This window comes from Sapajus apella, unplaced genomic scaffold (genome assembly GCF_009761245.1).
Source record: "Sapajus apella isolate SASKATOON/1434 unplaced genomic scaffold, GSC_monkey_1.0 scaffold128, whole genome shotgun sequence".
Lineage (NCBI taxonomy): Eukaryota > Metazoa > Chordata > Mammalia > Primates > Cebidae > Sapajus > Sapajus apella.
The window spans coordinates 2063422-2088682 of NW_022437068.1; the positions used below are offsets into that span (position 1 = coordinate 2063422).

The following is a 25261-nucleotide window of genomic DNA, read 5'->3' on the forward strand; positions in this document are numbered from 1 at the left end:
CTCCATTTAAAAAAAAAACAAAAAACAAAAAACTTTTTTTAAAACAAGTGTTTATTGCTTTTAAAAAAACCAGTTATGGGGTAGGTGTGATGGCTCATGCCTGTAATCCCAGCGCTTTGGAAGGCTGAGGCAGTGGATCACCTGAGGTGCCACAGTTAGAGACCAGCTTGGTCAACATGATGAAACCCCATCTCTACTAAAAATACAAAAATTAGCCAGGCATGGTGCTGGGTGCCTGTAATCCCAACTACTCGGGAGGTTGAGGCAGGAGAATCACTTGAACCCGAAGGGCAGAGGTTGCAGTGAGCTGAGATCATGCCACTGCACTACTCCAGCCTTGGCAAAAAAGGGAGACTCTTTCTCCAAAAAAAAAAAAAAAAAAAGCCAGTTATGGATTGGACTGGACCCAACACAATTTTTTTTTAAGCCAGTGAAGCCTGGGCAACGTGTCAAAATCCCATCTCTACAAAAAATGGAAAAATTAGCTAGGCATGGTGCATGTGCCTTTAGTCCCAGCTGCTTAGGAGGCTGAGTTGTTGAGAGGATCACCTGAGCATAGGAAGGTCAAGGCTGTGTTAAGTCGTAATTGTGCCACTGCACTCCTGCCTGGGTGACAGAGATCCCGTCACACATACACACAAACACACACACACAAAAGGCGCCAGTGAAATGAAGAAATCAGAGGACTGAAGGTCCTCTGACATCTTCCAGCATCTTCTAGGAGGCTCTGAAGCCCGGCAGAGCTAGTCCACGGAGACCCCAAATGCTTGATGGCACTTCAGCCACCTCTTGAGCCAGGTTCCTCATCTTTCGAGAAGGTTGTGTCTACCGACAACCAAAAAAAATCAGTGAGTTGTGTTGTAGCACATTTTGAGCTTCCACTCAGTGTCTGTTAACTGCTAGTATGTTACCATTCATCTTACGAAATGAGCATTCCCCTATTATAGCCAGAATGCTGGGTCTGCGAGGGAGCTCTGTGGCCATCACTCGGCCCCAAATCCTCATTTCACAGACAGGGAAACTGAGATTCAGAGAGGTGGAGGGATGTGTCCCAGGTCATGTGGCCAGGAACGAAACACTGACACTGACCCAAGCCTTCATGCCACACTGGCCACCTACTGTACCACACTGTTGAGTACTTGGACAATACAGCACCCCAGCCTGGGCAGGTGAGTTTTAAGACCACCATTCTGACCCAAATATGGAATATTCCTGTGGCTGCTAGATGCAGTAAAAAGCCAGAGACAGCTGCATGAAACATAGCACTGACGCCTCAGCAAGCCAGTTCATCCCCCAGAACAGAAATGTTTCCAGATAAATAAAGCTGTTCTTATCAACTGCCAAGTTATCTTTAAAATTCCAACCCTTTTCCAAAGAAACCACTTGTGAATTTGGGACGTGCCATATCTTACTAAACAAAGTAAACAGAATGAACCAGGGATTGCCGGAGGTGGTGCTGGGTTGTCCACCCTGACCTCAGCGTCTGACCCGGGTTTCCCACGTGACACCGAACCGCTCAGGCACCACCTGTATTGTAATCCAGCTCCTGCCTGTCTTTCCAGCCGCATGCCCAGCTATGATCCCTACAATGCAGCCACTCCCAGAATGCATCCTGCACTTCCCAGTCCCACTTCCTGGGGTGTCTGCTTCATCTGATTGGCAACCTCTTATTCGACCTTTAAAGCCCAGCTCAAATGTTCCCTTCTCTTTGAGGCTTCCCTTAATCCCTCCACTCCCAGGCAGAGCAAGAAGCCCTCACTTAAGACTGTGGGCACCTCGAGGGTAGGGACCATTGCTCTCCATGTACCTTCCCAGTGGTAGGGCCCAGATGCTGCCATTGTCCTGTGTAACTGGCCTGGTTCCAGACAGCTACTACAGCACTAGGGGAATTCATCCCAACCGCAATGGTGCTTGGGTTGGCCAAGACCCTGACCATGACAGTAAGATTAAGGCAGCCTTGCCCCATTAACTCTGATGTGATGATTAGGCATTGCATGCCTATATCAAAATATCTCATGTGACCCATAAATATATACACCTGTGTACACATGAAAATTAAAATTTAAATAAATTTAATTAAATAGATTTTTAAAATTAAATAAATTGGCCTTCATGTTAGAGTCTGAAGGAGCTGCCAAGACTCAGTGCTGCCCACCCATTGTTCAGATGAGGCAGCTGAGGCTCACAGAAGCAGGGAGCACTTCCTCAAGTCATGTGGGGGCACAGCCAAGAACTGGTTATCTGGCTTCCTTTCCCCAGCTCCTTCTGCACTGCTATGACGCAAACCCACCGTGGTTCGAGGTGTCAGGAGGCTGTTTTCTTGTGGTCTTTAGATGAATAATAGAAATTAGACGCAGCTGTTATGGTGCTATTAGTTGACAAACAGACTCACACAGGCTGAGGATGCATGGGAAAGACCCTGAGGGCGGGGCTGCAATAAAGAACCACACAGCTAGGACACAGCGTCCCATGCAAGGAGAAACGGAACCCAGCATGGGTACAGGTGGCTCTGCGAGGGCTCTGAGGAGCCCAGAACATGATGGGTTCTCAATGGTTGGTGAGGGTTTTCTTTAGCAAACAAAACAACCATGAATGGTCACCTCCTCCAAGAAGCCCTCCGCACCTAGATCCCCAGAGCACTCCATGATTCCAGGTCCTCAGTGACCAATGTAACCCCTGCCACACAGGGAATGCTGGTCTGTTGTAAACACGAAAGAAGGTGGTGAGAATATGCTTGCCGCATCCCTCATCAGTCTGGCTGCTCCATGGGCACATCCCATCCCTCCTGGTCCCCCTGCAGAGCCCAACTAGGTGAGCTGGACTGCTTGACCTGAATCCAGGGGCAGGGCCTGCAGAGAACAGTCCTGTGGTGTCTGAAGAGCAGCTATTTGAGTTAAGGGTCTCTATTCAAGTGGAAGGGAGACGGTTATTTGCCAGCCTTCCTGCAGGATTCAAGGGGTAAGACAACTTCAGCAGGAAATTCTACAGAGCTGCTGCCTCTCTCAGTAGAGGACTCTCCCCTAAACTCCCCCCATCACACTGCCATCACCCTTCCCACTTGGGTGCCCGCCAGCCCCAGCAGACGATCAAAAATGCCCCCACTTCAGCTCTTCATACGCATCCCTCCTTCCCTGGTAGGTGGCGCAGGGAGCCACAGCAGCACCCTCAGGGATGGGGACACTTATGCTGGGTGGGCTCAGATCCCTGGAGCACAGCTCCTGGAATGTGGCTCCCTGACCCGGGTTTCCCACGTGACACTGAACTGCCCAGGCACCACCTGTATTCTAATCCAGCTCCTGCCTGTCTTTCCAGCCGCATTCCCAGCTATGATCCCTACAATGCAGCCACTCCCAGAATGCACCCTGCACTTCCCGGTCCCAGTGCCTTTGCTTATCCTGTTCCCACTTCCTGAGTTGTCCATTTCATCCTCCAAAGCCCAGCTCCTGTGGTGTCACCCCTGAGCTCTGCCCCGCTGTGTCCACTCTCTGTGCCCCAGATGGAGGAGGCAGGCCTGTGGGCAGCAGGCCCAGCAGACATCCCGGCTCCGCCATGTGACCTCACACAGTTACACTGCTTCCCAGGCCCTCAGCATTTTCAGCCTCAAAGCGGGGATGGTGCCACCTTCCTTGCAGGCCCATGACTGCCCAGCCAGGGCCAGGCGCACAGCAGCCCTTAGAGCCTGCAAGTTCCTCCCCTTGCTTCACTGTGGCCCTGGCGCCTTGCACGGGGGCTAAGGTGCGAGAGGAGCCAAGGTGTGTCGAGTGAGTAGGGATAAGTGTCCTTCCCAGCCAGAGGCTGCGTCCCATAGTGGGGACGCTCATGGCTTATGGAGGCTCCACATACTGGAGCATGATCTTGAATCTTGGGCAAGTGGGTTGGTCTTTCTGAGCCTCCCTTCCCAACTCTCTGCCTCTTCTCACTTCTTCCTGCAGCCTCCTCTGACAGGACACACAATCTGGACCAGGCATTTTACACAAGTGCCCACATTTAATCCTCAACGACCTTCCATTTTATAGAAACACTGAGACTCAGAGAGGTTGAGTAACTTATGTAAGGCCACACAGCTAGTGCCTGGCTGGATCAGGAATTTGAGCCCAGGTCCATTTGGTCCCCAAACCACGAACTTAACCATGAAGCTTTACCAGTCCCTCTTCCCCTATATCCAAGGTGCTTATTGGATGCAGGTTCTGTGCTAAATGCAGGACACATTGTCTCATTTAAGCTTCACAACGGCCCTCTATGCTAGGGACTATTCTATTTTCCCAAATAGTAAAAGAAATCAAGGCTCAGAAAGGCTAAGGAATTTGTTTAAGGGCAAACAGCTAGTGAAGGATGAGAACCCTGGGCTCTCTGAGTCGCAGGTTCATTCTTACAACACTATTCCATTTGAACTTCAAGGCCCAGGAAGAAGACTTCTGCAAGGAGAAAGTCTCTCCCTTGGCTGATGTATGAGTAACCAAAGCAGCCTTGGCATCGGACCCCCAAGGGCTGCAGAGGCAGACTCCTGGCTCAGCTCCCTTCTTGGCTTGGGCATCACTGCTCTGAGCTTCAGTTTCCTCTTCTGTGAAATGGAACTGAATATTAATCCATGTCTCTGAGGGTGCCGTAAAGAATTCAGTGAGCCATCCGGTGCTGGGCCTCAGCGGTGCTCTGCCTACACCCAGCCTTCCTGAACTCTATTCCCAGATACCCACTCCCTTTACTGTACTCTCCGCCTGGGGTCTGCCCCTGGCCCTCTGGAAGGGAGTGCTGCTGGGGAAAAGCAGGAGTGGGGCAGCAGTGACAGCTCCAGGAGGGACTCTGCCAGCCCTGCTGAGCACACCCCACAAGTCCAGGCAGAGTCACAGTGGGGAACGGTCCTTGCCTTTCCCCCCTCTTCCCCGGCTGCCTGCACTTCGCCATTCCTCACTCAAGGAAGCACATCCTCAGGTGGCGCCAACACTCACAGGGCCCCTTGCAGAGTCCGCTGGGAGCCTGGGAGCCAGGGCGGAATTGGGTTCTGCAACTTCCAAGCCCCACCCTCAGGCCTAGAGTCTGAGGGAGACAGACTTCATACATGAAGAGCTCTAAGACAATACACATATGTTCTGTCACTTCTTCCTCGGGCCCTTCCCGGACTCTCATCCACATTCTCTCTGTCTCATCGATTCCCTTTAAAGCCCATCTCACAGTCCATCGTTATCTGGTTTAATCACTTGTGTACTTACTGTCACCTCCACCAGAATGGTAGCTCTGCGACTTTGTTCATTTGCCACTGTATCCCCTATCTCCAGATGGTGGTTGGTCTATAGCAGGTGCTCAGTAAATGTCTGCTAGACAGGTGAATCGTGTTGATCAGATTCACTCTTCCAGGGACCACCCACAGGGCTAAGGCAGGTCTCCTTCCCTCTCCCCCTGCTCTTTCTTGTCTCAATCTCAAAAATGCTCACCCCTCTTTATACTATAGAGAGATTCTGGAAGGACTGGAAAACGGTTTTTCAAAATCACTGATTTTCATCTCTAGTGTGCTAGGGAAGCCCAGTATTTAAAGGAACCCATCAGCTAAAGATTTTATCTAAAAAGGAGACATCAGGCTGGGCGTGGCGACTCATGCCTGTGATCCCGGCACTTTGGGAGGCTGAGGTAGGTGGATTGCTTGAGCCCAGGAGTTAAGAGACCAGCCTGGGCACATGGTGAGACCTCGTCTCAACTAAAAATATAAAAAATTAGCCGGGCATGGTGACGCATGCCTGTGGTCCCAGCTACTAGGGAGGTTGAAGTGGGAGGATCACCTTATTCCAGGAGTTCAAGGCTGCAGTGAGCCACGATTGCACCACTACACTCCAGCCTGGGCCACAGTGTGAGATCCTGTCTCAAGGTTGGGGGTTAGAGCCATTGCTTTGGCAAAACGAATGGCCAGTCTTGATATTCTTGGTTTCTTTCCTGGTAGCTTTGCCAAAACTGGGGCTCATCTGCCTATGAAAATGGGTGGAGAAACTGAGGAAATCTAGAAAACATACAGATAGAAAGCCGCAAGGGCTTGCCCTCCTTCAGAACATCCCACCTGGACGTCACTAGCTCAGACGCTGTGGCAGGGCCGGGGCTGCGTTCCTGGTGGCTGTTGGGGAAGCAGCCTGCTGCCTTTTACGTAGTGAGTTCACACCAAAGAATAGCTACCAAGGGAGTGCAGGGCCTCTGCTGTAATGAATAGATACGTTCATTTATAATAAGTGCTGGGGTCACCTGTTCTGTAAATGGATGCCATTAAGTGCTCCTAAATCAACAGCATCTCCTAAGTGAGTTAAACATCCCCCTTTGCAGTCTTCTTTATGTTATTGATTTAAACAACACCTTCTTTTGTCCCAGTGGAAGGAAGACCTGACCTAACTCCACTGATTCAGAATTAATGGAGGCAGGACACGTGTGATGTGTGATTCACTGTTTGAATAAATCTGTCATTGAGAATGTGTGCATTCTTGAATGTGCTCAACAGCTTCCCAGCATACCTCCCCACCTAGTAGGTGTTAGGCACTAAGCATCTCACAGGCTGCAGATGTGGGCCCTGACCTCAGGAAACTCAGCTGGGTAAGGGAAGTGGCGGTAACTCACAATTGGCATCAGCCCCGTTCCCGCACCAGTTCACGTATTCCTGACAGCAGTTCTACAACGTGGGGATTGCTTTGTGGTTTATCACCGAGGCCTTGAAACCTAGAGAAGGTAAATAATTTGCCCTAACACACACAGCCCATACGTGATGAAGCCAGGATTAGAGCCCAAGTAGGCCGACACTCAGCCTGTGTTCCTCGCACTCCAACAGTGGTCCTCAAAGTGGGATCCCAGGAACAGCAGCCTCAGCTGGGAATCGTTTGAAATGCAAATTCTCACCGTCCAGATGATTGAAATACCTGCTGCAGTTTAAGAAGCTTTGCACTGCAGCAAGCCACTAAAGCCACTAAATGCAGTAATAGGAGCAACCTGGTAGAGAGGCAGGAACGACTGCTAGCTGGTGGAGTCGTCATTCAGGGAAGGCTTCCTGGAGGAGGTGATGCCTGTCTTGGGATTTGTGGCATGAATGGGAAATCACTGGGTGACCCAGCAGGAGAAGGGCATTGCAGGACAGGAAATGGCAAGGGCAAAGGCTTGGTGAACTTGGGAAACTACTCCTGTAGTTCTGCAACTACATGGGGCATGAAGTGTGGGGACAGGTGCGCTATAAGGCATGAGGCCAGCGACCCAGTAGGACCTTCATCCTGTGAAGGTGTAAGGAGGAGTGGGAGTAACCTGGTTTTAGTTTTCCCAACAACCACATAGCTCCTGTATACCAATTACTTAACACTCTTCATTCTATCAAGGAAACTATATCTGCTCCATAAGTGAAAAGCCAGCCTCACTGAGCATAAATTGAATTTTCCCATGAAAATTAATCGACAAAAACAAAACGCTGTTATAAACTCCTGCTTTGATGCTGTTATCAGCCCCATCCCTGAGGCCTGCTGGGTCTTGCTTAGAACAGAGATTAGCAAGTACAGAGAATCCACATGACAGGAAGCCACCAATAAAACAGAAGTATGCTTTTTATATTCGGATAGGGACTGAGATAAGACATAGCACTACATGAAAAAGGCAAGCTGAAGAATGCTGGATTTGAGTTACAAAAAGGATGGACATGTGTACACACACACACACACACACACACACACACACACTCCAAGATGTCCCTGGACAGCGGTTGTCTCTAGAGAGGGGAACGGGACGTGGAAGGGCATGACTCATGGCTCACTGTGTACCCTTCTGCGTTTAACTGTTGAACAATGTGACCGTATTACTCCCTATATAATCAATATGTCGCATTAAGCCTTTGTGGATGATAATGGAATGTTAAAGAGCCCTCCTGTTCTCTCTGTCAGCACACTGACCCCCCTGTCTGACGTCAACAGAAGGGTGGAAAGAGCACTGGAAGGAGAACTCTCTCCTGGGTTCTAGGGGGTGTGCTCCGTGTCACCAGGAGCTGAGCCTGTGCCTCACCTGGAATTGTTTCATGGCCTGGATCTCACACTTCCTGAAACCCTGCTTGGTGGGTAGCAAGGATCTAAGAATCCATTTTGTGCAACAAGAAACAGCATACTCAAGTGAGAAATTATTTCCCAGCTACCTGCGGCAGGGGAGGGCTGCCTGGTGCCAGGGGCATGCAGGGTGGGCCTCCACATCCTGTTCCACTCTTCCTGGGAATAAGACTTGGCTGCTGCCCCACTGCGTGCCTCCTGAGCTGTGCTGAGAGAAGGAGAGGTGCTTGGGCCCAGGAGCACCTTCTGCACATGGCAGGGGTAAGGGGCTGCACCTATGTTATCTCCTCTAACGCCCCCACCACCCCTTCAAGTGGGCCCCCTCAGTCCATAGGAAACGGAGGCACAGAGTGGTTAAACGACTGGCCTCCAGGCCACTCAGCTGGTGGTGGCAGAGCTGGGAATCCAACCTGTGTGCTCATGCACTGGTGACAAAGACTAGGAGCCCCTGAGCCAAGTCAGCCTTTGGCCGGTGCGAGAACCTGACCCCACGAACTAAAAGTGTTCAGCCCTGAGAGCCAGACAGACCACTCCAGGCTCCTGGAGTTGACACACGATGAGCATCCCTCATGCAGCACAATCCACAGACAATTGTTTCTCTAGCAATTTCCATCAATAACTGTAACTTATGTGTTAATAGCCGCAATATCAAGGTTTGCAACCCCCTGGAGTGTTAGGAACACGACTTGTAATTACAAACACAATTTGTTCAACATGCCAGCTACATCTTTAGTAATGACTAGCCTGGTTAAGGGTAGTTCCCATTCAATGCCCTTCGGTGCACAGGGAAGGCAGGTCAGGAGGAGGGGCCGGGAGGGGACCTCGGCTGTGCGCCTCACTCCCTTGAGGCACTTTCCTCTTCCTAAGAGCCCCACTGTTCTCTCCTTTACCAGGCCTCATCGGGTCCTCAGGCATTTGGACCTGGTGAGCCTCTCACAGTCCAGCCCTGCCTGCAGGAACCCAAGTAGGGCCGCGTGGATACTCCTTCCTGGGAGGGGCACTGTGAGCAGCGTGACAACCACGGCTGTCCTAGTCGACCCTGCTTCCTGCTCTTAGGAGGGACCCCGCTCTAGGCCTGCTTCCCATCCAAGACAACAGCTGCCTTCTAGTAAAACCCCTCTTGCTTTAGCACCCAGCTTGCAACTGAGGGGCTCTAATGTCTGCCTTCGGCTTCTGTTAGTGACCACCTGTACGCTACGGACGGAGACGGTCAGCTGAACTAGCAGTAGCAGCCGCTGCCATTTCTGGAGCACCAATTCTGTGCTGGGTGCTCCCCTGTGCTTACATAGAGCACGTGCAACCCTCTCAACCACAGAGAGGGCACTGTCCACATCTCACCGAAGACAAAGGTCCAGAAAGACCAAACCACTTGCTCAAGATCCCAGATAGCATACCAGGCTATGAGGGAGCTGAGATTTTATACCAACAGAGTCCCCTGTACAGGATGCAGCCTCTCGCTGGAAAGGGCATTGACTTAACACATCTTGGCTCCTCTTGTGCTTTGGCCCCCGTGCAAGATGCCAGGGCCACAGAGGAGCAAGGAGAGGAACTTCCAGGCTGTGAAGGGCTGCCGTGTGCCCAGCCTTGGCCAGGAAGTCAAGGGTGTCATTACCAACCCTCACACTGAGCCTGGAAGGAAGCTGAAGATGTGGAGGCCCTGGGAAGCACAGTAGCTGTGTGAGGTCACATGGCAGGACCAGGATGTCTGCTGCGCCTGCTGTCCACAAGCCTGCCTCTTCCATCCAGGCTGGAGAACTGGGAGCAGTCTGGGCTCTAACTGGGGCACAGAGAGTGGACATAGGGGGCAGAGCTCAGGGGCACCACCTGTAAGGGCCTGGAACCCTGTTCTAGTTGCTGTGCCCAGGGAGGGCTGAGTCCACCTGGCTAAGTTCTACAGGTTATAATCCTCCCTCCCTGTGGAACTTATGGCTTCCTGGTGCCATCTACCAAGGACTGTCCCTGACGTGTGTCCAACCATGACCAAGAATCATAAGAGCTAATATGTCTGCGTGTTTACCGTGCATTATCTCAAGTCATCCTCACCATAGCCCTGCGAGGTAGATGCTAAGATCCTCATTTAACAGATGAGGCAGTGGAGGTGCAGAGAGGTTAATTCCCTTGCCCAAGGCCCCACAGCTGGTCAGAGGTGAGGCAGAACAGTGAACCCAGGCGGTCTGGCTCCAGAGGGGAAAGCTGGGTCCATGAACACCAGGGAGCTCCCTGGGCTTGGTTCTTTCTGGCCTCGTGGACAAAGCTGCTTTGGGAGAATGATGAGAACATGTCTGGAAAAACAGAGGCAAGAGATGCGGACAGAGAAAGCAAGCCCTGGTGGGTGGTCGAATTCCTGGAGCCCCATTATACTCCTCCCCTCTGCACTTTGGTGAGGGGAGCCAATCAACTCTCCCTTCCTCTAAGCGGTGTTCAGGTAAGCTTCTGTCAACTGCCACCCAAGTGACCTGAGAGATCGATGCAGGATGGAAGCTTGCCTCATCTGATGGATCGACAAGGCCCCACAGCAGCCACTCCAAAGGCAGCGGAGGGGTGAGGCTTGGTGAGGTCGTGCTTAGAGGGAGCAGGAGCCAGCCAGACCTCGGTTTGAATCCTGATTCTGCCACTTCCTGGCTGTGTTGCTTTGGGCAATCACAGAAACTCTGAACTTCAAATTCCTTCCCTATAGAAGAGGGTAATAATATCCACCTCATGGCGCTAAGTCATTGATAAAGTTAGCTACACAAGGTATCAGACGGTGTGTATGGTACTGCCACATTTGTGTTTAAAAACGGGGGGATAACGTATATTTCTATGCATTTGCTTATGTATACATGAAACTGTCTGGAATCGGACACAAAAAACTAACAACACGAGGGGTCTCCAGGGAGAACCGGCTGCTGGGAGACTAGTGCTGTTTTGTCACAATTCCCCCATTCCTTTTCACTCCCCAACCAGAAACAACAGGGGGAGCTTTTCGCCAGATACCCTTATGCACCTTTTGAATTGTAAACCATGTAAATAAACATGTTAGAAATACACACAAAGCTAGAATAAAAAATTACCATTAAATTATTCTTTATCATAAAGAATTGTGAACTATGATTGTAGAATTAGCTGTGAAATCTCACTCTCATATATCCATGCTAATATGAGCCTGACGAAGGACACACAGAAAAGCCAGCTGCAGAGAACCTGCCTCCCCCTGCCTGTCCCCTCTGCAGCAGCTTGGCGAGCCTCGAGCCTGCCATGGGGTTAGGAGCCGGGCGGGACCAGCCTGCAACCTCTTTCCCATCTGTCCCTTGAGCACTTGCCTCCTGGCATCCCATGGAGGGGCCATTGCTGCCTGTTCCATAGATGGGGACACTGAGACCCCAGGTCACAGGCTGCAACTGGAGGTCCCCAGCTCTGGGCCCTAGATGGGTTCTGTGTGCCTGAGATGGATTTGGGGCTTCTTGTGAAAGCTGGATGTGCTGCCACATGGGGCCCACGTGGTTCCTGCCTGGCCACCTGGGACTGGTACTGAGTCACCTTGCTGCCCTGTTGGCAGGTTAAGCACTGTTCTGCCACAATCCCCCCCATTCTCTTTTGCCCCCCATATTGGAACCCAAGTCGTCCTTTAGCATTTTACCGCTTATTTTTTAACATGCTTAAAAAGATACAGGCCAGTGGTTCTCGGCTGGGTGCAGTGGCTCATGCCTGTAATCCCAGCACTTTGGTAGGCCAAGGTGGGCGGATCACGAGGTCAAGAGATCGAAATCATCCTGGCCAACACGGTGAAACCCCGTCTCTACTAAAAAATACAAAAATTAGCCAGGCATGGTGTCGTGCACCAGTAGTCCCAGCTACTTGGGAGGCTGAGGCAGGAGAATTGCTTGAACTTGGAGTTGGGATTGCAGTGAGCACAGATCCCACCACTGCACTCCAGCCTGGTGACAGTTATCTCAAAAAAAAAAAAAAAAGCCAATGGTTCTCAAGGTTTTTGGTGTCAGGCTCCCTGCACACTCTCTACTGAAGATCCCAAAATTGTTTATGGGTGTGATATCTATCACCATTTACCATATTAAAAAATTAAAATGAAGATATCACCAACCTTGAGACATCGTTATAGCAAAAGCCTCAGTCTATCCGCCAACATGTCAGACAGACTCTAGAAAATTCCACAGCACACTTGTGCAAGAATGATGGTGAGAAGGCAAACAGCAGCTTGTTGTTGTTGTTATTTAAATGGTTTGAACTCCCTGGACCACACTTTGAGAAACATCGCCATTAAGGAAAAAGATATTCTTAGCCACAACCAAGGCCAGCACCCATGGCATTTGCCTGGCCCCTGTGGGCGTTTAAGTCTAAGCCCTGTTCTAGAAAGAGAGAGAGGAACATGCTCGGGGTCCTATAGGCAGAACTGACTGGGGGGGTCCCCTTTCTAGTCCTGGTGGCTGAGGCTGCATGTCCCTGCTCAGCACCACAGCCCTAGTACTGACAGGAAGGAGCTGCCTGCCTATGGCAGGGCTGTCGTTGGTCACTTCAGGGGACCTGAACAAAACAGTGTCAGCCCCTGTCTGCTGTGTGCTTGTCATGCACCAGGCACTGGAGGAAACCAAGGCTCTTTGAGAAATCACTAGTCCAAACGTTCCCACCTTGCAAGAAATGGTGGCAAGGTGCTGGCCCAGGCACCCTTGTCCTGAGGCTGCAGATGGAGGCGCTGGCTGTAGTAACCAACCTTCAGCAAGGCGCAGCTATCTGCCCTCTCTGAGTGCTTGTGTGTGGGCTGGAGGGCGAGGAGAGCTAAGGCTCACTGGGGGCCCCTGGGGGCCTTCCTCACTATAACTCACTTGCACCCACCCCTCCTATGAGACAGGGACTTTATGGCCAGCATTCCGCCAGCCCCAGCTGCATAACCCAGATCTGAACCCGGGTGCTCCAGCACCTAAGCCCCATCCTCTGCAAAGGGGGGTTTCACCCAACCTTCCCCAGGTTGGGCATGGTGGCAAATTTAGATCGGATTAAAAAGACAGCTCAGGGCACAGCTGGTGGAGTGCCTCAAAGGGAATGAAAGGCGGCATGGTGGCAACTGCAGTCTGGGTGCCAGTTGGGGATGGGTGAGGAGGAGGGGGAAGCGTGGCTCCCTCCTGGGCTGACCAAAGTGGTCCCCACCCCACCTCTCACTGGATTGGTCCCAGCAGGTCCAGCCCACCCACCACCTGTCACCCTGCTGGAGAACTGCAGCCTAGCCTTCCCAGCCCTGAGACAGAGTGGCCAGGATGAAGTGATGCCCCAGCTTTGGGCAGGGTGCCCAGAGGAGGTGCCGAGCCAACCCCTGGAGCCCACTCAGCCACGATTCTACCTTCATGGCTCAGCTCCTTCAGGGACACCTGGGCTGACCTCATAGGCCCCACTGGGCAATTCCTCCCAGCACCTGGGTGACGCTGTTCAGAGGAGCATTTCCCTTTCCCATTCCCTCTCTGGAGAGCTCCGTGACAATAAGAATAAAGGTGTCTGACATGCCCCACTCATGACCAGCCACAGCATGGTGCCTGGCACCACTAGCTGCTGGAGAAATATTAGTGGATGAAATGAATTATGCCCAGCTTATGTGTGTCCCTGTCCCCAAATCCACATGCCTTTAAAAATAAAGCACCCGCCTTCCAGGGGTCAGGCCAGAGTAAGGGCCTTTCATACTGGGTTCTGGGGGAAAGTAAGATGGTAAAACAGATGGTCTGCACAGAGCTGTCCTGACCCAAGGTACAGAGAGCCAGAAAAACCTGCAACTGAGATGTGGACCCAGGCCTTCTCTAATCCTGCAGCCCCCAAGGCCAGGCACATGGTCCAGTTCGCCCCGAAATTCACCAGGCTGGGTCTAACTCAAGCCATTCACATGGATCGGGGAAGGTGTTTGGAGTTTCGTTTCCCCTGGGGTTACCAGCAGAGTCCCTGGAGGGATATTCTAGACAATTGGGCACAGGAGGACCACGGGGAGATGGGGAGGAGACCCCATGCCCAGGAACCTCTCCTTTGCTAGTGAGCATACTCTAGTTTCACCACCCACATGTAGGGCCCCCGTGTAAATTTGTAAAGGGCGCCCTCTTCTGGCGGACACAGCCCCACAGGCCCGTGGCTTAGCAAGAGTGCCGTTGTTCCTCCGCCAACTGCAGTGCACAACCTGAACATCTGTACACTTGGGAGTGCCTGGAGTTCTGTCCCATGGGCTGACAGTAACTCTGGGTACCTGCCACCCTCCTGAGGCCAACAGTGAATGCTGCTCCTCCTTTCAGGGGGCTGGGAGGCCTAAGGGCCATGCATGCAAGACCTGTAGCCACATAGAACCACCTGCTGCCTTCCCGGGGAAAGATAGAGCTCCACCCCTCAGTCCCCTTGGAGATTTACATAGACAAAGATAAGTCGCTTACAGGTCCAGAAGTCACAAGACCAAGAGAGAACATGTTAGCGAGACTTAGCACTGCCTTTAGCTGCCTCCCAGTGCACCATTAAAAATTTTAAAGCGATTACATTTTTAAGTAGTTAAAGTTTTAAGGCAATCAACACTCCATCCCTACATCACAGGCTTTAGCCCAGGTGGGCTGGGTGAGGTATGGCTTGCTTGGGTCTTCAAGGGGGCATACCCTCGGCCCTCTCCCTGAGGCTACCACACACCCTAGGCTCCCACACTGAGTCAGGAGCCCAGAGAAGGCCAGGGCTGGCTCAAGGTCACCCAATGGCTAGCTGGCAGCCTGGCTGGGCCTGAGCCAGGTCCCCAGGCCCCGCCCTTTCGCTAGACCCAGATCTGCTGGAGCGTGGGGGTGGGAGAGCTGGTCTCCAACTTGGGCCTGCACTGGGCACAGAGGGACCGTTCTTTACCGCTTAACAATCCCCCCCATTTGCCCTGTGCCAGGCTGCAGCCTTCCTTAAGTCCTGCTGACGAGGAAAATCTGGTGCCAGCGCCCACAAATACGTGTGACTTCTGGAGGGAGGCAGCGCCTGGGTTCCCCAGCCCAGAGTGGGCGGATTTAAAGAACGGGTGCAGGGCGTGGTCACTGGATAGGGGAGGACCAAAATGCCCAAATATGTCTGGGGTAGAGGGTGATAAACATATATATGTTTCTGACCAGATACCTGAAAAATGCTTTCCATGTTTGTTCAAGGCAGGGGAAGGGCACATAAGCAATCTTCACTGCATATTCTTTTATAATGTTTAATATTTTCACCATGGGCACATATTTCCTAAACAAATATTAAATTCATAGATGTAAATCCATGCATAAATGGCCCAGGCAGAAAAGAAAGAGACCGGAGCTCAGAATTTCAGAAGATGAAGGGACCTCCAGATATTGATTTTCTCTGTAAAAACGAAAGCTAGGGTTGACTGAATGCCCGTGGGCTGCCTGCTGGCCCTTCTTTACCATCTCATTTTAGCCTGAGCAACTTGATGAGGGAGATGCTACTATTGACATCTTCCACGGTACAAATGAGGAAATGAAGCAAGGTTGCCACGGGCTGGACCCCTGAGCCCAAGTCATACCCACCGGCCGAGGCTGATGCATGCTACAGGGAGGGCAGCCGCACAGGCTGGGCTGGGACCTGAGGCTCTGGCTCCTGCTCTTTGTCCTGACTTTTCCCCCAGAGGCCTACAGTTCCCCGGAGCCCCAGGCAGCGGTAGCCCTGTGCCAGAGGGAATGTGCCTCGTCAGACAACTGGGAGTCCCCCAGGGGCTGGGAGCAGAGCCTGCAGGTTTCCCAGGGTCACACGGGCAGACCACTGAGACGCGGGTGGCCATCCTCAGCCCCTCTGTGAGCCTCAGTTTCCTCATCTATGAAATAAGTAAATCTTTCCTACCTTGGAAGGCAGGAGTAATGGCCCAAGATAAGGTATCCGACACACAGAGGTGCTCAGCACACACTCCTTTCCTTCCCCTCTCCCTCCCTGGTGAACCCGAGAGTGGGAGGTCCATCCTCAGCTGGCTGCATCCTGCCAGGCCAGGCATGGGGCACTGCCTGGGGAAAGGCCCCAGGGCCTGGGGGGCAGGCTAACGGCTAGCAGTGACCCTCCCACCCAGGAGCACACCCTAGGCACTGAAGAGGACGAGGAGCTGAGTGGGCAGGATGCCTGTGTGCATGTGTGAGCTCACGTGTGCACCCACAGGGGACCTGGCAGGGGCTTGCTGTGGTATCTCCCAGCTCTCAGTTGCCCTAACAGACCAAGATAGAAGGAGCTTGGAAGGGGACATTTTATTTTCCAGCTACAGATAAGAAGAGCAGGGCCGGCCCGTCCCGCCCTTCCCTTACCTTGGTCCAGTGCTGTGGGTGGGGGCCTCTTGCCACAAACAGCCGCTGCCTGGCCGGCCTCTCGGGCCTCCTGTGCTGCCCACACAGATGAGCTCCCTCAGCCTTCCCCCAGCCAGTGCAGCGGCCAGTGCGGGTCACAAACCCTGAGCCCCTGCTTAATCCGCCAGCTCCCGAGTCAGCGCCAGTCAAACACGTGACACCGCAGCCTCACAGACCTGTTTGGCAGGAGCAGCAGCTGGTCCCGATGGGGGTGGGGAGGTGCCTCGCCTGCCCTCGGGCGGTCCCTGACCACCCTCCCAGCCCACAGCCTGCAGCTGGGCCCCTGCCTGCCTTGCTGGGAAAGGTATGGTACGTGCTGGGGGCAGTGCAGGTAGGGAAAAGAACATGCTTCTCGCCAAATGGTGCTGGGCCACCTGGCAATGGGTGTGTGTGTGCACATGAGGCTGTGCATGTGCACACAGGTGCATGTGGCAGGGAGAGATCAGAGATGCAAATTTATTCTGGGCGGATTAAAGGCCTAATGTGAAAGGTGAATCAGGAGAATCTTCATGACTACAGGGTAGGAACGAGTTTTTCAAAACACGCAAAATGTTAATAATAAAGTGAGAAAGTTGACTACTTGAATTAAGAACTTTGAAATTGAGAAGTTCATCTCAAGACCCCGTAAAGAGTGAAAAAGGCAGGATGGAGGGAGGGAAAAGAGATCTACAACGTGTATAACTGACGAAGGATTAGAATATGGAGCACCCAAAGAACCCTCCAAATCATAAAGAAATAAAAAGACAGCTCAAGATGGATGAAAGGCGTGAACAGGCATTCTGCACCAATGATGAGATCCAAATGGCCAATGGACAAACAAAAGATCCCCAGCCTCATTGGGGAAATACCAATGCAAACCACAGCAAGAAACTATTACCCACCCACCAGGTGAGTGAAAATGACGAAGACTGACAATGCCCAGTGGGCAGTGGGGGAGTGGCTGTGTGCCTGCTTTACAGCCAGTATGTGCCCCAGAGAAAGCTCATGCCATGTGTTCTGGGACAGGTTCAAGAGCAACAGCCCCCAACTGAAAACAACTCATGTGGTCCGTCATAGCAGGCTGCATAAATAAGCTGTGGCCTATCGATACAATTAAATACTATTTATTTAAAAGGACAGCCAGGCACAGTGGCTCATGCCTGTAATCCCAGCACTTTGGGAGGCCAAGGCAGGCGGATCACTTGAGGTCAGGAGTTTGAGACTAATCTGGCCAACATGGCGAAACCCCATCTCTACCAAAAATACAAAAAATTAGCCAAGTGTGGTGGTGGCCACCTGTAATTGCAGCTACTGGGGAGGCTGAGGCAGGAGAATTACTTGGACCCGGGAAATGGAGGTTGCTCTGAGCTGAAATTGCGCCACTGCACTCAAGCCTGGGCAACAGAATGAGACTCTAGCTCAAAAATAAATAAATAAATAAATAAATAAATAAATAAAGGATAAAAGAATGAACAGCACCTCATATCATACGTGAATCTCACAGATGCTACTTTTAGCAAAAGGAGCCACACCTGAACAAATATCCACAGCCTATTTATATTCGGCTCAAAAATAATAAAAACAAAATTATATTGTAAAAAGTTGTTCCATAGGTGGTAGGATAGGAAGGGCAAGTGGGACGTTATTAGCACAAAGTCTCTGAGGAGCAGGCTAGGGAGGGGCACACGGGGGCTCTGGGCAAGGCTCACTCTCCTGACCCAGGCAGCGGTCATACGAATGTTCTTATTTTTCTATAAGCTGTGCATGTTTGTCCTTGCACCTTTCTTGGTGGCAGGTGATCACATTTAAAACAGAAAGGTACATGTGCTAGGGGTAGGGAAAGGCATGGACCCCAAGCTGTGCCTGCAGAGCCACCAGGCAGTGGCATCTGAGCTGGAAGGGCTCATCTTGCCCTCTTATTTCACAGACAGGAACTGAGGATCAGAGACAGGAAGGAACTTGCCCAACGTTGCAAAGCAAGTTAGAAGCCAGCAGGGCCAAGACGAGAATCTAGGTTTGGCAAAGCCCAAACCAAGGCTCTCCTCTCTGGTCTCTTTGGAAGAGTTTTTCCATTGCAAATCACATTTAACACCAACTGGAGCAGATGGGCTGATTTTAGCACTTAGCATTCCAAAATTATTTTGTTTGCTTATTTATTGTGGGTCTTTTGCCACTAGAATAAAAGCTCCTGGAGAGCATGGCTTTTGGTCTCTTCTACTCCGGTAGTAACCCCAGCACCAAAACCAAAACCTGGCAGCACATAGTAGGTGCTCCATAAATATTTGCTGAATGAGTAAATGAATGGAACTGATGCTTCTATTTGCACTTTGAGATCCCAGAAATCCCTGGTGGCTTCTGTGATATCCCTAAAGAAGAAAACAAAAAACAACTGTATGATACTGACACACTTTTACAGAATTATCTTCATAACTGCCTTAGGAGGTCGGTATCATCATCACCCTACTTTAATGAGGAGAAAACTGAGGCTCAGGGAGGCCTAGTGACTTGTCCTAGGTCATGCACAAAGCTAGGAAGTTGACAGCAGGGATTTGAACCCGGCCCAGCTGCCGCCAACCAACCCTAGGGTCACTGAACTTGAAGCACAGAAAAGCTGAACCCCGTCCATGACTCTGAAGCCCCCAAAAGGCAGGCTGGCCCTGGGCCACTCCACACACCTGAGCTTACCAGGATCTGTGAGCTTCAGCCCTCTTGGCCTCACGTATCCTCAACCCTCCTGAGTGCTGGTTATGACTTCTAAAGTGTTTTCTGGGTCTCTTTCAAACTCTCAGCCCCCAGTAAGGAAGACTGGGTAGGGATTAGGTCCCCCATGACAAAGATGGGGAAGCTTTGGCTCAGGGAGGGGAAGGGACATGTCCAAAGTAAAGAAGTGTCCCGCTTTCTGCCCTAAAGGCCTCCTAAGTTAGAGTGACAGTCCCCAGCTGCTGCTCAAGGATTATCATAAGACGCTCAATGTTCTTCCTGGTTCCTTTTATACCAAACCTTCAGGCCACTTGGATGACCTGGTCCTGGTTCAGTATCTGGCTGAGCTGAATAATGAAATGTTCCCATAATACCCCTCGGCACTTGGCTTTATTAAAACACGTTGGCACATTTAGCATTGTTACAAACCTGTATTACTATCCTGACAGCTTTCCACCAAGTCCTCGGATTATTTAAAAAATAAAAAATAAATCATTGGCTCTGGGAGTCTTGGAGCTAAAATGGTCCTGCTGGGCACCTCAGCTAATTGAAATTCAAGAACACTCCACCTGGCCTCACTGCGCACACCTTCGGTGAGAGGAACCCACTGCCTTCTCAGGCAGCCTGTTCCTCATTTGGATTCAGCTCAGTCTCAGTCAGGCGCAACAAGAACTTATATCAGCCCCTAGCACTAGGGATGAAGTAGTGCCCCAGGCCCCACTCTGGCCTCAGGGAGCTCACAGTCTGGAAGAAGAAATTTCGTAAGCACAACCGGATAAGGCATGACGCAGGCCGGGGTTACCTTCTAAAGAGACAGCAGATAAGGCCCAAGCTGTGTACAGAGGTCATTATCTCCCACAGCTGGCTTTCTGTGCTGTCACACACAGCACGCGGGGATTTATTTGGGTCAGCTTGGACTCTGTGCACTTGAGTCTGAAGCCCTTTCCAGAGCAATGCCACCCTGAGGGTGTCTGGGTACACTGCTGGGGCTCTGGGGCAACAAAGCAAAGCTGAAAGGACAAATAGGCTGCAGTATCCTGCATCATTCTGGCTGGCCTGTGGGATTGACACTGTTTTAATATTATGATTTGAGAACCGTCATACAAGGGAATGATGGGTTTGTGGTTTTACAGATGTAATGGGAAATACACATGAAAGCCCCTAGTGATCAGGTCTGGCATGGAGTAGATGCTTAGAAAAAAATGCTCGCTGGGTTTGCACTGCAATCCTGCTGGATTAGAAAGCCACATACACAGTTCTCTGAGTCACAGTTCTCTAAGTCACTGATAACTTAGGGGCCTGCTTCCTGCTTTGCCAAGCTGAAGCTTGCTGCGGTGGCCCCACTGAATAGCCCTGAGGCAGGGGATGAGGGGGAGTCTGGAAGACTGCTGTATGACCAGGGGTCTAAAGTCAGTCCCTACCTGCACCCCACTTTGTACTGCCCTCTGTTCAGCGATAATGGTATCCCCGTGGGGAAGATTCAGGGATGCAGGGCGGGCTTTGCCAAAGAGGTATCACGGATGAGGGCAATGAAGGATGAATGGAGTTTGCCAGATGGCAGGGGTGGGGTGGTCATTCCTGCAGGAGCCAAGGTGGGGTGAGATGGGGCCCAGTGGAAAGGCAGAGGGGCTTCAGAGAATGCCACTCCCACAAGCAGGTCTGTGTCTCACTGCATGGTGGTAATGAATGCTGGTCTTAGCTGCAGCGGTGCCTGGGACCCCAGTCCACATGGACTTCACCAACAGAATGGGCCTTTGCCAGCCTTTTGCACGTGAGAAACACCTCCTGATAGGAATGAGCAGCCCCCACATCCCCTAATTATGAGGGGCAATGGAGTAATGGGGCCTCTGGTCAGCTCTCCTACCACAGGCCAGATTCAGACTCCCTGCCCAGCACAAAGTCAGCTTGCACAGCCCAGTGACAGGCAGCTTCCTACAAGAACAATGGCTGTGTTCTTGGCTGGGGACACTCAGGTGCTTAGGTCCACCCCCTATACCAATGGCTGAAACTATGTGCAGGAAAGCTGGGGACACAAATGGTCCCAGTTCTTCTGGTGTGACCTCGGCACTCCCCTCTGGACAATGGGGAAGGCAGTGTGAATAAAACCAAGGGTGGTGGTGTGGGGACAGCAGGCATGGGACGGGCAGGGCAGGGCAGGTTGGTCAGACTAGTGGCTGGAAGGGCGGGCAGCCACGGGCCCTTTAAGCAGCCTTGGGAGAGAGTGGCAACTCCGGTCATGAGACTCAAGATTACCTAATGTTTGCAAACCATGCAGGAGACAGTCCCCTACAGAGGTGAGCACAGGCCCCCTCCGTTGTCCCTCCACTGCAAAGACCTCTGAGGGGACACTGAGTCCTCCGAGCATTCTCCAGGCAGCAGCTCTCTCAGGATGACTGGGTTGCTGGAGAGCTGGGGACAGGGCCCCTCTACCCTGAATACGCTGTGTGACCTTGGACATGTCCCTGCCTCTCTCTGGCCTCAGTTCTCCATCTGTAACACAGTGGGGTGGCTATGGGATGCTTCCTCTGACACTGATGCTTAATGGCTGGGCTGTGGGCACTGTGGCCACCCTAAGTCACCTCTGTTTATCTTTTCCTGTGGGAGGTGGAGGGTGGAAGGAGGTGGCACGGCTAAGGCAGTTTCTCTTCTTTCCTCTTAAACCTGGCTTCTGGGCTCTGGCTACACATGAGTTCAGCAGCCTGGCCACCTTGCTAACTGGAATGAGGAGCTGGGCATCATGCTGGGGGCAGGGGAGAGTGACCAGAAAGCCATTCCTGTGTCACCTCAATTCAGAGTTGCTCAAAGGGGGCTGTGCAGGCCAGTGTGTCCACTGTCTGGTGGAGCCTGACCACAAAATGGAACAGTGGCCCATCAAAGTGCACAACCAGACCGCTGCTTCCAGTCCAGGACCCATCCCTCACCACCACAGATCATTGAGCATGCTCAGAGCAACACGCACAAAGCTGACCAGGCAGAGCCGACTGCTGTCCTTGTGAGCCTCATCTCCTGGACAGGGCCAGGGGAAAGGGACACCCACTGTCACCTTTCTGCTCCCTTTGCTCCACGAACAGATCAGCTATGACAGCTGAGAGCTTGGCAATTTAAAGTGACAACTGCCTGGCAGAAACATGGGAGAAATTCCCCAGGACTGTTCAGGGTGGGGGGAAGCTTGACTCACCTCTGCCAACCCACCCTGCCAGCTTAGAGCCCAAGGGCAGGTGGTTTTGTAGCAGGAGGTTGTGGGGAGGACCCCATACTCTAAGTTCCTGGCCCAGGAGAGTCCCATCCTCAGACGGGCAGGTGGGACAGGTTTCCAGCAGCAGCCCCCATCACACCTCATCCCCTTGCTGCCTCCTGCCCGCTAGGGGTCAGGGTCCAGAGGTTGCCAAGGCTGTTCTGGCCCCCAGGACTGCTGCCTAAGCCAACTCTCCTGGGGGGGTCTGACAGGGAGCGCTCCCTCCACCCAAAGGCTAAGAACCAGTCACTTCCCCACATGGTAGTGGCAGGAGGGGCTGCCCAAGGTCACACCGGGTTGGGAGACAGGGACAGGGCCAGATTCGGACCCAGCCCTCCAGCCCCACCAAAGCTTCTCCCTCCCTCCCAGAGCGCGTCTGCCAGGCTTCCAGCGAATTCCTGAGATGCCTCAACCTCCCGCCTGCAGGCTCGGGACCTTGGACGCGGTGGTGGGATTTCTCCGCCGGGAGGCAGCAGCGGTGGTGGGGGCGGGGTGGGGGTGGGGAAGTCGGGGACGGGGTGGTGCTTTGCACGGCGACCCCTGGGGCCTAGACTCACGCCCGTCGTCAAGCCCCCCCACTCACCGCCGCTTCGGAGAGGCAACCAACTGCATTCATGGAACACCCTGCCTCCCCCCGTTCCCCAAGATCGCGCCTTCAGTGTTCCTAAAGCTTAGGGATAAGCCATCCGCATAGCGGCGGAGGCGGGTGCTTCTGCGTCCTGACCGCTCCAGTCCCAGAGAGCAACACCGCAGAGCCCAGCTCAGAAAGACCGGCGCTGGCGCGCCCCGGCCCCCATTCCCGCGATCCTGGCGGCCACTAATCCCCATCCCCACAATCCTGCGGCCGGTGTGGGCTCTGCAGCTGCAGCCTCGCAACCTTCTCCTGAGCCCCGCTCCGCGAAGCCAGCCGCGATCCCAGCAAGCCCCAGGTTTCCGAGAGCCACCCGCGGGTCGGTGCAACCGCGGCCCCGGGGGCGGAGCTGCCGCCCAGGCCTCCCTGCGGAGGGTACTCCTGGCTGCAGCCCCATCGACCCCCGCCCGGGGTCCCGCACCGCACCCGCCGCCGCGCGCGTCCCCCGCCGGCCCGCCTCCTACCTCGCGGGTCCGCCCGCAGCCGCCGAGCGCGCGCAGTCCCCGCGGCGGGCGCGGCCCCAGCGTGTCGGGTGGCCGGGCGCAGAGCCGGGGGGCGGGCGCTCCGGAGCCGGAGGAGAAGCTGGAGCCCGATCCCAGCGCCGCCGGCGGGGCGGCCTCGCGGCGCGCCGCTCTCCTGCCCTCTCCGCCGCCCGTGCGCCGTGACCTTGGCTGGTGGCCTCGCCGATACCGGCCTCAGTTTCCCCTCCTCGGAAGGTGTGTGTGTGCGTGCGCGTCTGTGCTGGGGGGCGGGGAGGACGGTGCCGCCCCGGCCGCCGACGTCACCCAAGCCTGGGCGAGTGGAGGGCGCTCAGGTCCGTGCGGCCGCTGCAGCGGATGAGCCCCGGTAGCCGGGTACGCGGAGTCGGAGCGCCGAGACGGGGGCAGTGCGACCCCCGGCATTTCCCTCAGACTACCCCAGAGCCCCAATAAACTGCGAGCAAATGCACCTCAGGCCAAGTCCCCTGGTTCCTCCCAAGGAGAGCTGCAGCCCGGGCCGACGACGCCCCTCCCCCGCCGCCCTCCCCTCCCGCAGACAGGAACACTGAGGCCCACAGCGGGGAAGCCACTGGTCCAGAGGCGCACAGCCGCACCATGCTCCTCCGCATCCCCTCCAAGACACACGCTCCTGTTTGGGGATGGGGTGGGGACCTGGGCCTGCCGTCGCCGCCCTCAGCCCAAAGCCGACCTCGACTTAGATGCTGGGACAAGTCCCGGTGGCCTGGCGACTGTCACCGAGAATGGGGTGCGCACAGTTGACTGGGAGCCCGAAGACCGGGAAGAAGTGGCGCAGATAGCAGAGGCCGCGCCTGGAAGGGGTAGGGGCAGGAAAGCGCCGGCAGCGGTGCACCGAAGGAGAAAGCGAGGACGCATGCTCCGGCAGGTAGCAGAGACGTGCTCCGGGAGCCCCGAACGCGGGGCCGGGAGCTGCAGCCTCTCCCGAGCAACGGGACCGCCGCGGCGCCGGAGCCCGGGCGTCAGGTGGCGGGCTGCGATTGGGACGAGGCGCCCCCTGGTGCCCGGAGACGGCGAGACCAGAGACCTGAGGCACGCGGCCGCCGGCCCCGGCCCCAGCAGGAGAAGCTGAGCGAGTGATGTCATGAGTCAGAAGACCCGGTTCTGTGGGCCCTGCCACGAGGGGCTGTGTGACCTTGGGCAAGACGTTTCCTCCTCTGGACTTCTGGGAGGGAAGGGCAGAAGGAGAGACCCTGATTTTTACCTCTGACATCTCAGGGCCCTGGACATCCGGGCCAGGTGAGAGTGGTCAAATGGATCCAGAAAGGCACAGAGGGATCAGATGTGAGAGGCAGGCACTGTTCAGCACTGGAGGAGGAGTATTCAGAAACTAGTATCCCTCGGTGTCCCAGACAAGGACACTGAGGCAGAGAGATAAAGTCACTTGCCCACATCCACACAGCTGCTAAAGGATGAGATGGGATTTGAACACCGACCTGCAAAGCTGCAGAGTCTAAGCAGTGTGCCTGACTGCCCCACTCGCCACGCTTGGAGAATTTATCGAGCACCTAAGTTGTCCCTAGAATACTCAAGGCACTGGTGACAGAGACGAATAAGGAACGGCCCAGCTCCTGGTGGGTCTTCCTGCCTCGTGGCAAGAGTGAGCCCATGGTTGCTTATCGGTGCTCATGGCCAACTGGACAGTGGATACCCTGGGGATGGGCTTGTGGGGCAAAATGTGAGTCCCATCCCCACTCCATATTCTACCCTTCCATATTACTGGAGGTTTAAAAAATATTTTTAAGGGCTGGGCATGGTGGCTCATGCCTGTAATTACAGTGCTTTGGGAGGCTGAGGTGGAAGGAACACTTGAAGCCAAAAATCTGAGGCGCACCTGGGCAACATCGTGAGAC

The 25261-nt window shown here is 53.6% G+C and overlaps 1 protein-coding gene across 7 annotated transcripts in view; it reads right to left on the reverse strand.

Moving 5' to 3' along the window:
• The window catches only part of IQSEC1 (IQ motif and Sec7 domain ArfGEF 1), a 372639-nt gene that overhangs the window by 73477 nt on the left and 273901 nt on the right, over nucleotides 1-25261 (reverse strand). Inside the window, exon 1 of one of the 7 annotated variants that reach the window (XM_032262306.1) lies at nucleotides 16310-17508. The exons of 5 other annotated variants lie outside the window; for them this stretch is intronic. The gene's annotated coding sequence lies outside the window, so the exon portion shown is untranslated. Of the gene's footprint in view, nucleotides 1-16309; nucleotides 17509-25261 lie in introns of those variants that run through there. One more of the 7 variants, XM_032262307.1, reaches the window with a different exon arrangement.